Raw genomic sequence first — 9,202 nt, 5'->3', positions numbered from 1 at the left:
ACCGAGTGTCAGACATAGGTTTCCAAAGACTATGCTAGAGAGAGGAGTCCACCGAGATTTTCTCCAAGACCGAAAGAGAGTGAGAGACGAATTTGTATAGACCACAAACTGGTTAGATTGGTGACTAAACAATGACAAATGAGACCATATCATGTCCAAATGTGTCTAAACCAAGTACAATGGGTCAGAGGATCCATATGTTCATGTCTCACTCTTCAAACAAGTTTTGAGAGCTGAATAGATTGCAGATTTCCACACCAAGTATATGAGGGATTTAGGCTAGCATTAGAAGGAATAGCCTTGACGTGGTTCCAACCACTAAACAGAGATGCTTTTCCACACATAGAACACCTCTTGAAAGAAATTTCATAGGAGTTCTCTAAAAGGAGAATCAAGCACAATATGGTGTCCCAAATTTACACCTTCAAACAAAAAAGAGTGAGAAAGTGAAGGCAATTTTGCTTTGAGTCAAACAATACCTTGAGATATGTCCAGTATGAGAGTTACCACATGATGAAATATTGTCAATTCATTTTACAAAGGGCGTAAAAATTGGTACTCTAAAAAAGGACCTACATTTGAAAGGATGCACGGCGTTTGAGCAAAGTCACTAGAGAAGCTCTATATCTAGTTGACAATTGTAAGGCATACATAGATGTGACTGAAGATGTAGAAATTGAAACTAGTTGTTCCCCTTTTGTGATGACTGAACCCACAACAAAGCGGAGAGTTCAAAATCTTACCCCAATGTTAATCAATTGGTCGAGGAATTGGTAAGAAGAATGAACCAAGGCTATAAATAGGACTTGAATGTACGACAACAACAAATGGTAGATGTGACATTTGTGGAGGGGATCATTTCACCCCATGGTATAACACTCAATCAAGACCACAACGTATGCTAGGGTAACAATCACCTCTTCAGAATGATGGTTTAGTAGTATTCAATTACACTCAACCAACGTATGTGCCATAACCCATGAGGACGAGAACACACTAACATTCAAAGCCAATCAAGAGTACAGATCAAAGACCATTCTTACAAGGCAAGACTAAAGACCACCAACTAGACTCTGGAGAAAAGATGGTTCACATATCCGCATCCTATATTCAAAACATAGAGATTGGAAATGTACAAACAACTCATAGAGACCGCACAAGCTCTGATGAAGCTAGAGAAACAAAAGATCCCTAAATAAGAAGTATTAATTTATGAAAGGAACAAAGAAATTGAGCACAAAAAAATTGAAATGAATGATTAAATGAAACATGTGCACAAAAACATCTTTGAACGCAAGGGTATCGGCGAATACTACAGATGACTCCAAGTCACACATGATGATGTCAGTTCCAAAAGTGAACGAGCCATGGCCACAAGCCTTATGGAAATAAATTAGGAGTGAAAATGATGGTAGTGTGACTTTTAATTCTGCACCTATCGTTGAAATCTAGATCACGAGTTCTACCTAAGAGATATGCAATCTCTGTACAAAGATGCAGGAATCAAAGCATCAGGGGAGAGTAAACCTGAAACGCTAAAAACTTTGCCATCTTTTATAGGAAAACATGAAATGAAATCGGAGGTCAGGGTAGTTTCTTCTCAATGGAAATACACACAAAATATGATGGACGCTAAGGACCTGCACAAACTAATGCCAACTCCTATACTATACACGATCACTCTCTCAAAGTTGCTAAAAATCAGACCGCATCTATAGGGAGAAGTGGAAAAAAATCTAGAGACGATGGGATTGAAAATTCTTCTTCAAGATATTCCCTTAGATACTATGAAATGGATAAAACAACATAGGATTTTCCAAAGGCAAAACTAATGCATGTAAACAAGGTGGGAGACAAAGGAGTCACAACAATTTCCATATTTGATAGTGAGGTTGGAGTAGCCATAGAGACAAAAGAAATATGGGAAAAATGGGGGAGACCAGCTCTCAAAAAATGGGGCTACCATGAGGGTCGACATTAATGACCATAATTATGGAGATATCAGTCAAACTCCTATAGAGGAATTTGACTTGCCTATGGTTTATAAAAAGAAAATACATGCATGGTTGCAAAAAAAAACACATATTTGGATGCGTGGAGCATCCGAATACGGGAGCCTGGTGAAAGAAGATTTCATCTTAGAGAGATCAATAGAGGATAAGAATTATGCTCGGAAGCCATTCCTAGAATATTTGTTTGAACCTTTTGTTTGGATCAGATATATGGCTACCCTAAATGTGTGTGTAAATGAAGTAATGCCTACAAATTTTTTTGATAAGGATGTCCATGGCATAGCTCCCTATTTTATGTGATAGAGACGTTGAAGGAAGATACTGAAAATTATAAGTATGAAAGTAAAAAAGGTGAGACAAACAAGTGTCTCATCAATGCAAGAGCACCAATGAACGAAGGAAAGAAACCACAAGAATATGTCATCATCGACGTACCTAAGGAATAAAAAATAGTTGTTTCAAAAAAGTCGACTTTAGAAAATGCAGAGCTGAAAATAGAGGAAGAAACAATGTTCCCAAGTTCCATATTAGGTGTTCAACAAACTCACGATCAAGAGACGGACAAGGAGAAGGTAGAGAATCAATTGTCTGCTAGAGTGATAAAATTTAGCTTATGTGGAGCAACAAGACTCAAAATCACATGTTTAGCTATGATAGATCCTCATGCAACAAAGAATCTAATGTCTTGTGGCACATGGATAATAATGGGAAATCCACCTATCAAAGAGCAAGAAGAAACAATGTACATAAGTGTTCAAACACCAATTCTTAGCTTGGTGGTGGGTGGCCCCAGAGGATTCACTCCATATACAAAATGGGATGCCACCTGCGAGCAGACAACTTTTATAAAACCTTATATACGACTCATACTAGGGAATATGACCCCCCTTTCTACACTTATATGACAATCAATGATGAAAAATATCATACCCCTATCTTACATATAAAATTTATGCCTCACATGATCTAACCGAGTAAAACTAGTCAAGGCATGGAAACATCATGCGGCTTGAGTGTCAGAAGCCCTGATCGTGCCATCCACTTCACCATTGCATTATCACTGATTAGTTGAAAGCTTGTTTGTAAGGTTTGCATACATGTGCTGTCGTCGCCTTATGTGAACTATAAGGTGGGAGAAAAGTTTTTGTACCTCTTTTACCAACGAGCTCGTCTGAACTCGCCCTGAGACTCCACTCTCTTCCTTCTTTTAATCTTTTGGTGTGCCTTCAAAATTATAAGTACTAAAAAGCTCTTCCAACATAGGGTTGTTAGCATATGAGGAGAAAGGAGAGGGAAAGCACTGAAAAACAGCTTGAGATGCTCCTCTGCAAGAAGACGAGCATAACCAAGCCACAACCTGCAAAGAGGCTCGTGAAGAATTAGGTGGAGAGCGGTCGAGGGCTTGAAAACCCGATATAAATGTATAGGATTGTTCAAAAAAGCATAGGGCAAGAAAGATAAAGTGAGCAAAAGATAGAACGTGAGTGAAGGGACCTAGGGTTTTAGGGGACTAGCCTAGTCACTACCCTCATCTAACGAGGAAGCGAGAACCTCAAAAAATAAACCTCCACAATGATGCCATTTCGGTAACTGCACCTTCTTGAGAGCCTTTTAAGTTTTTACCCACCAACACAAGTTACCTCCGGCCTCCATGCTGGCAACATCATTAAACGCACTCAAGAACCCACGACCCTTAGTCATAACTTTCTTCTGAGCACTCATTGCAACACTCACCAATAGAAAAACAAGGAGAAAAAGGTTAAAAAAGTGATAAAATAACGAGGCCTACCATGTAGCTATTTAGGGTCACAAATTATTTAAGTGTAGCTCTAAAGAGGTCAAGATGGGAGATAAGCACGGGGAGCACGCAAGGGTCGAATTACGTGGCGGAAGGTGGAAAGATCATGCTAAGCACATTGAAGGCCGTGAACAATAGTAAAGTCTGACATACGCCTGTTGTGAAGTCTAATGGTCTGCCTGTACACCCACCTCGGGACCACCATATAGCTACACCAACTCTGGTTAGATTTTGATTGTCTACATGAGCATGAGAAAACCAATGTAATCTCAAGTTTGTCATTATATGTAAGTTCCATGGCTGAATAACATAATTTAATCTCAAGTTTGTCATTATATGTAAGTTCCATGGCTGAATAACAGAGTTCAATTACTGAGAGCCATAAGAGGTGATCATACTGAAGAAGATAGCCTACCATAGTGGGAAAGGGGAGCGGGAGCTAAGTACTACTACTCAATGTTGCAATTGACCCTTGCCCACCATCGTCTATAGGTGTTCTTGCCAAGACCAGAGGAGGTTCTGCTTGTGCAACTCGATGCAAGTCAAGATTCTCAAGATCTCCAATCCAATCCCCCCTTGATCAATCCCCTTGCGAAAATCACCAATGCTCTACTTTTCTTGTCTCCCTTTCTCAGATGATAGATCTTTCAAACCTCCCTCCCTCCCCTAATTCTAAGCTTGGAAGCCAATTATAACCAGATACTTGCATTTTTGCCAAATTTTGGGATATGCTTATATTGATATAGGATACCAATTTTTCCGATTATGACTGTGCTGAAGTAGAGGATGATGCAAGTTACTATTAGTGATAACACTTGAGTGACCTTGAGCTACCCAATAATGACAGTGATAGTGATCAAGAAGCAACAGTCCCAGAATCCATATGAGCAACAATACGCAACAATGGAAGGGGACAAGGGGGTGGGAGGAAGCCCGAGGAGTTGGGATGCGACACCTCCACCACTATATTCCAATGACTAGATGTTCAAGGTGATGTGGGCCCTACTCCAGACCTTGCACAACCTCATGGGAAATTTACAGAGGGCTCACAAAGGGGTGCCAAGTCAGCAACCGATAAAGGGAGAACTGAGGGCTCGAAGGACGGGGACCTTATTGAGATTCTGGGAGAGGAGCAAAGGAGGAAGGCTAAGAGCATTTTGTTGGTGACAAGGGAGTGCTTTGGGAGATTGAGGTGGTTTTTTAGGGGCCACCAAGATGCCACTGGCACAGGGTGATGGAGAGGAAGAGTAGGTGTGTGTGTGTGTGTGTGTGTGTAAGATTCCCATTCTCCAAAGTTTTAACTAAAACATCTCACTTTCATTTATGTAGTAGATTGTTCCAGTATTCAACATTTTCATGACAATAGCATTCATTGCATGCCACTTTCAAGAACCCACTGCTCACTGCTATTAATGATTAAGACAACAATTCATTCTAAACCTTTTAAATTCAAAATTCTGTGTACAATTGACATCTGTTCTACATATATATGCAAGATACATCTACCTAAATGGAAAGACAATTCATCACATGTTTTGCAAATACCTGTTATGTATCGTGTCATCTGTGTCTATTCTAAACAGAGATATTGTGAAGCCTTCACAAACGGCATATTTAACAACAGAACAAACTTGTCCCTTTTAAGTAAACACATCTTGGGCTTTGATATCAATGAAATTCTCCTAGAATACATTATCCATGTCTTAACTTCACAGTAGACACGAACTGATTTGTTTAAAAAAATTACAAAAGCTTTTCTCAGTACAATGATAACCATGTCTTTTAACTTGATGCCAGACATGAGTTAATTTGTGATTAAACACTGAAGGTCAACATAAGGCAGAAGCTTAACACTCTCTCAAGTGGCACAATAGCAGATAACAAAAACTACCACTAATTCAGGCTAAGCATGTTAGGAAACCCTTAAAATCTACTTTGCCAATGATTGACCTTTTCTACGGGTTAATTAGGCATAAAGCAAATAAGCTTGTGCCTTGAAGCACAAATGACCCCAGCCATGTTGAAGACTAGAGCTGCTTTTTAGATATTTAAATCATTCCAACTTCACTCAAGTAAATAGGCTTTGAAAAGGAAACAACATTATTCCAAGCAGACACCTCAACGATCACTTTCCTCCAACTCAGGAAACAACTCCACCATAAAAAATTTGAGGCACTTAACAAGGTTGCTATGCTCCTCTGTACAGAGTGAAGCTCGATGAAAACCAATGGCATCTTCTATGATGGCACTGCAAGTACATAAAAGATGATCATCATCCAAAGAAACAGAAGGGCTTTATTAACTCCGAAAGGTAAAGAACAACACAACATCTTAAAAATGAGAACTTATTGTAGGTCATAGCATCAATTTGTTCAGGTAGCTCTTTGGTATCCACATCAAAGCGCTCTTGGACCTACACCCATGCAAAAGAACAAGTTCTTATTTTGCTACGAAGAAGACTTATCTTTTAAAGCTTACGCAAAAAGACAACTCTACCACCAACAAACTTCAACATAATGCATATAGAACCTGAGTCGGATTCTTGTGGCTAGCCTGTTTTCATTACAAATAAAAAGTCCAGTATGAAGCCACTTGGAATGATCCATTCACCTCAATCATCCTACAAAAACATTTTCCTACGCATATTAACATATTACAAACTACCCAACAAGGTTTGCAAAAGACTGCAATGCATCACAAAGAGGCCACAAAGGCTACTCTTGCAAAGCATCATCTATCATCTAATCACTCACATTAGTTTGAATTGCTTTGTAAAATACATTTGCTGTACATTATTGGGTTGGCATTGCGAGCAATGAGAACTAGCTACAGCCTCAACCTTGGAGCCCTGTGCTTCCCTTTATCCAACACCACCACCACCTGCTTGTTCCGTCACTCAAGCTTTCAATCCACCAAGACTTTCCTGCTGCTAATGAAGAAATAAGGTGTGTCCCAAGTAATCAACTTGCAGACCCGTACCATGCCAATAAAAGAACCAACATACACTTTAGGAAAAATGCAAATATTTAAAGAGTGAATAACCATCACCAATAGGGTTACATCTGTAAAATGATTTCCCAAATAAAGAGCATCATAGGGTTTGCTGCAACCCTTTACAATCTTGGGCCACACTTCTTGATGTGAAGGCTGAGCTTAGCTAAAGCTGTACAACTTGTATTGCTATCCCCTTGACCATAGCCCATCCATCCCAAGCCTACAAGAGGCAAACAAGTAGGCATTAGAGCGTTGGTTTAGTTGTGTGTGATGTGTCCTAGGTTGAGTGTCTCTATCAGTGTGGTCTTATCAATGCGACGTGCCATTTAATTAAATTGTGGAACAATTCCTGCACAGGCTCTAGACAAGGTAGATAAAAATTGAAAACGAGATGTAATTGCCAAAAAGCGGGCGTGCACACAGAGAGGTCTTTAACTGTTGAAGACTAATGTTACACAGGGTGAGGGTTGATCTTGAGCTTGAGGGAGAGAGTGAAGAGCTAGCAGTGTCTTGTTATAGATGTCTATTAGGGGAGGGAGACGCCTGGGCGAAGAGTAGATGAGAATGCGCACTTGAAATGTCTTTTATAAACTAACACGTGTTCTTGTGAGAGACAGAGAGAGCACAACAACAAAAGAGAGAGAGAGAGAGAGAGAGAGAGAGAGAGAGAGAGAGAGAGAGAGAGAGAGAGAGAGAGAGAGAGAGAGAGAGAGAGAGAGAGAGAGAGAGAGAGAGAGAGATTATTGCCGCTGAACCCTGCAAGAAGAGACCGCAAAAGACAGAGGGGACTTTTAAGCAGGGAAAAGAAAAGCAACCAGAATATTGATCCCCTGGGTGTAGAAAGCCCTAATGTTACCCTAATTTATTATCGTAGGGCAGGGGCGCTAGAGGCGAGAGCACTGGTACAAGGTTGGTTATATAGGATCAAGAGCGTTAGCGCCAACAAACTGATAGAACCCGCAGGCATTTGTTAAGTACAACATACGGTATCTGTTTCAAAGTTTCCTCATCAACTTGATGCTGATGATCAATAGCGATGGATTGTCATCGGTCATCAATGATGATGAAACGTGTTGGAGTACCACCATCTTCCACGCTGAGGGAAATCAAGCAAGAGCCCAAGATTGTTAGACTCTTCTCATACTTTACTGCATTTTTAAAAGTTGGAGAACACACTTTACACACACACACACACACACACACACACACACACACACACACACACACACACACACACACACACACACACACACACACACACACACACACACACACACACACAAACACACACACATAGACACACATAGACACACACTTGTCACTTATGACACGAAGGTGTGCCTACTTTTCTGCTATTATAGTGGCAGATTAGCTTTGTATTCCTTTTAAGTTCATGTCATACATCAAGTGCTTGGTAATTTTTTATTACCCACATGATCAGATATCCACAACTCATATGGCTCACTATGATAGAAGAGGCCGCTTTGCAGACAATGAATTGAAAGGAGATGCACATACAATGGCAGAAGTAATCAAAAATAATCCACATCAGAGAGTACCATGATGAGCTTCCACAAGTAAGAGGCGCATAAGCTCAACAAATACAAATGAGTAATTTGTATGCGTGTATGATGGAGAGTCCATGTGCTTAAATTTTATGCTTGATGGTCAAGAACAATAGGGCAGATGTCAAGACTCAAAATTAGATTAGAACTAGATATTGCAAAAACAACGACCATGACACTTGTCTCTACATTTCCATCGGGGAGTAAAAACATGAGTGCATACTATAGAGGTCCACTATAGTCAACCAAAGCCCAAAAAGTTTGCTCTTCTTCTGCCACCTACTATGCTTTCCTTCTAAAAATAGTGGATTAGCATCAATAAACAATGGAACTTGCTTTTAATGGGTTGACATGTTCCACCTTACATTACCAATTTTCTGACCCCTCCCTCAAACTTCTGTCATATCCCCTAAATTTACCAATGGTATCAGTATAGCCAATGCATTAGCATTGTTGACGGACATTGCTAACCATAATTCAACCTACAGGCTTTGTTGCATGTGCCATCATACAATAATGTCTCAGAAAATTAAGTCCTTCGATTATAATGAGTATAAAATAATGGATAATACTAACGTTATAGGGACCACCTTGGACAACCCTCAACATCCTTTGGTAAACATAATAATCAAATTTTTTGGTTCTACTGAATTTTTTTCTGATTAAAAAAACCCACTACAATGACCTATCTCAAGAGATTATATGAAGCCATATAGACGATACCTTTGTAGGCCTTGCCTGATTCCGTCTTCTGAAACATCTGTATAGAAATCATCCCATGTGCACCAACCAAACTGATTCAGAATGTCTAGAATTTGCAGTGTAAGGTTGCT

This window comes from Adiantum capillus-veneris, chromosome 20, assembly GCF_014529385.1.
Source record: "Adiantum capillus-veneris isolate H3 chromosome 20, ASM1452938v2, whole genome shotgun sequence".
NCBI lineage: Eukaryota > Viridiplantae > Streptophyta > Polypodiopsida > Polypodiales > Pteridaceae > Adiantum > Adiantum capillus-veneris.
The sequence above is the reverse complement of the archived record's forward strand: the minus strand, read 5'-3'. Positions refer to the sequence as shown.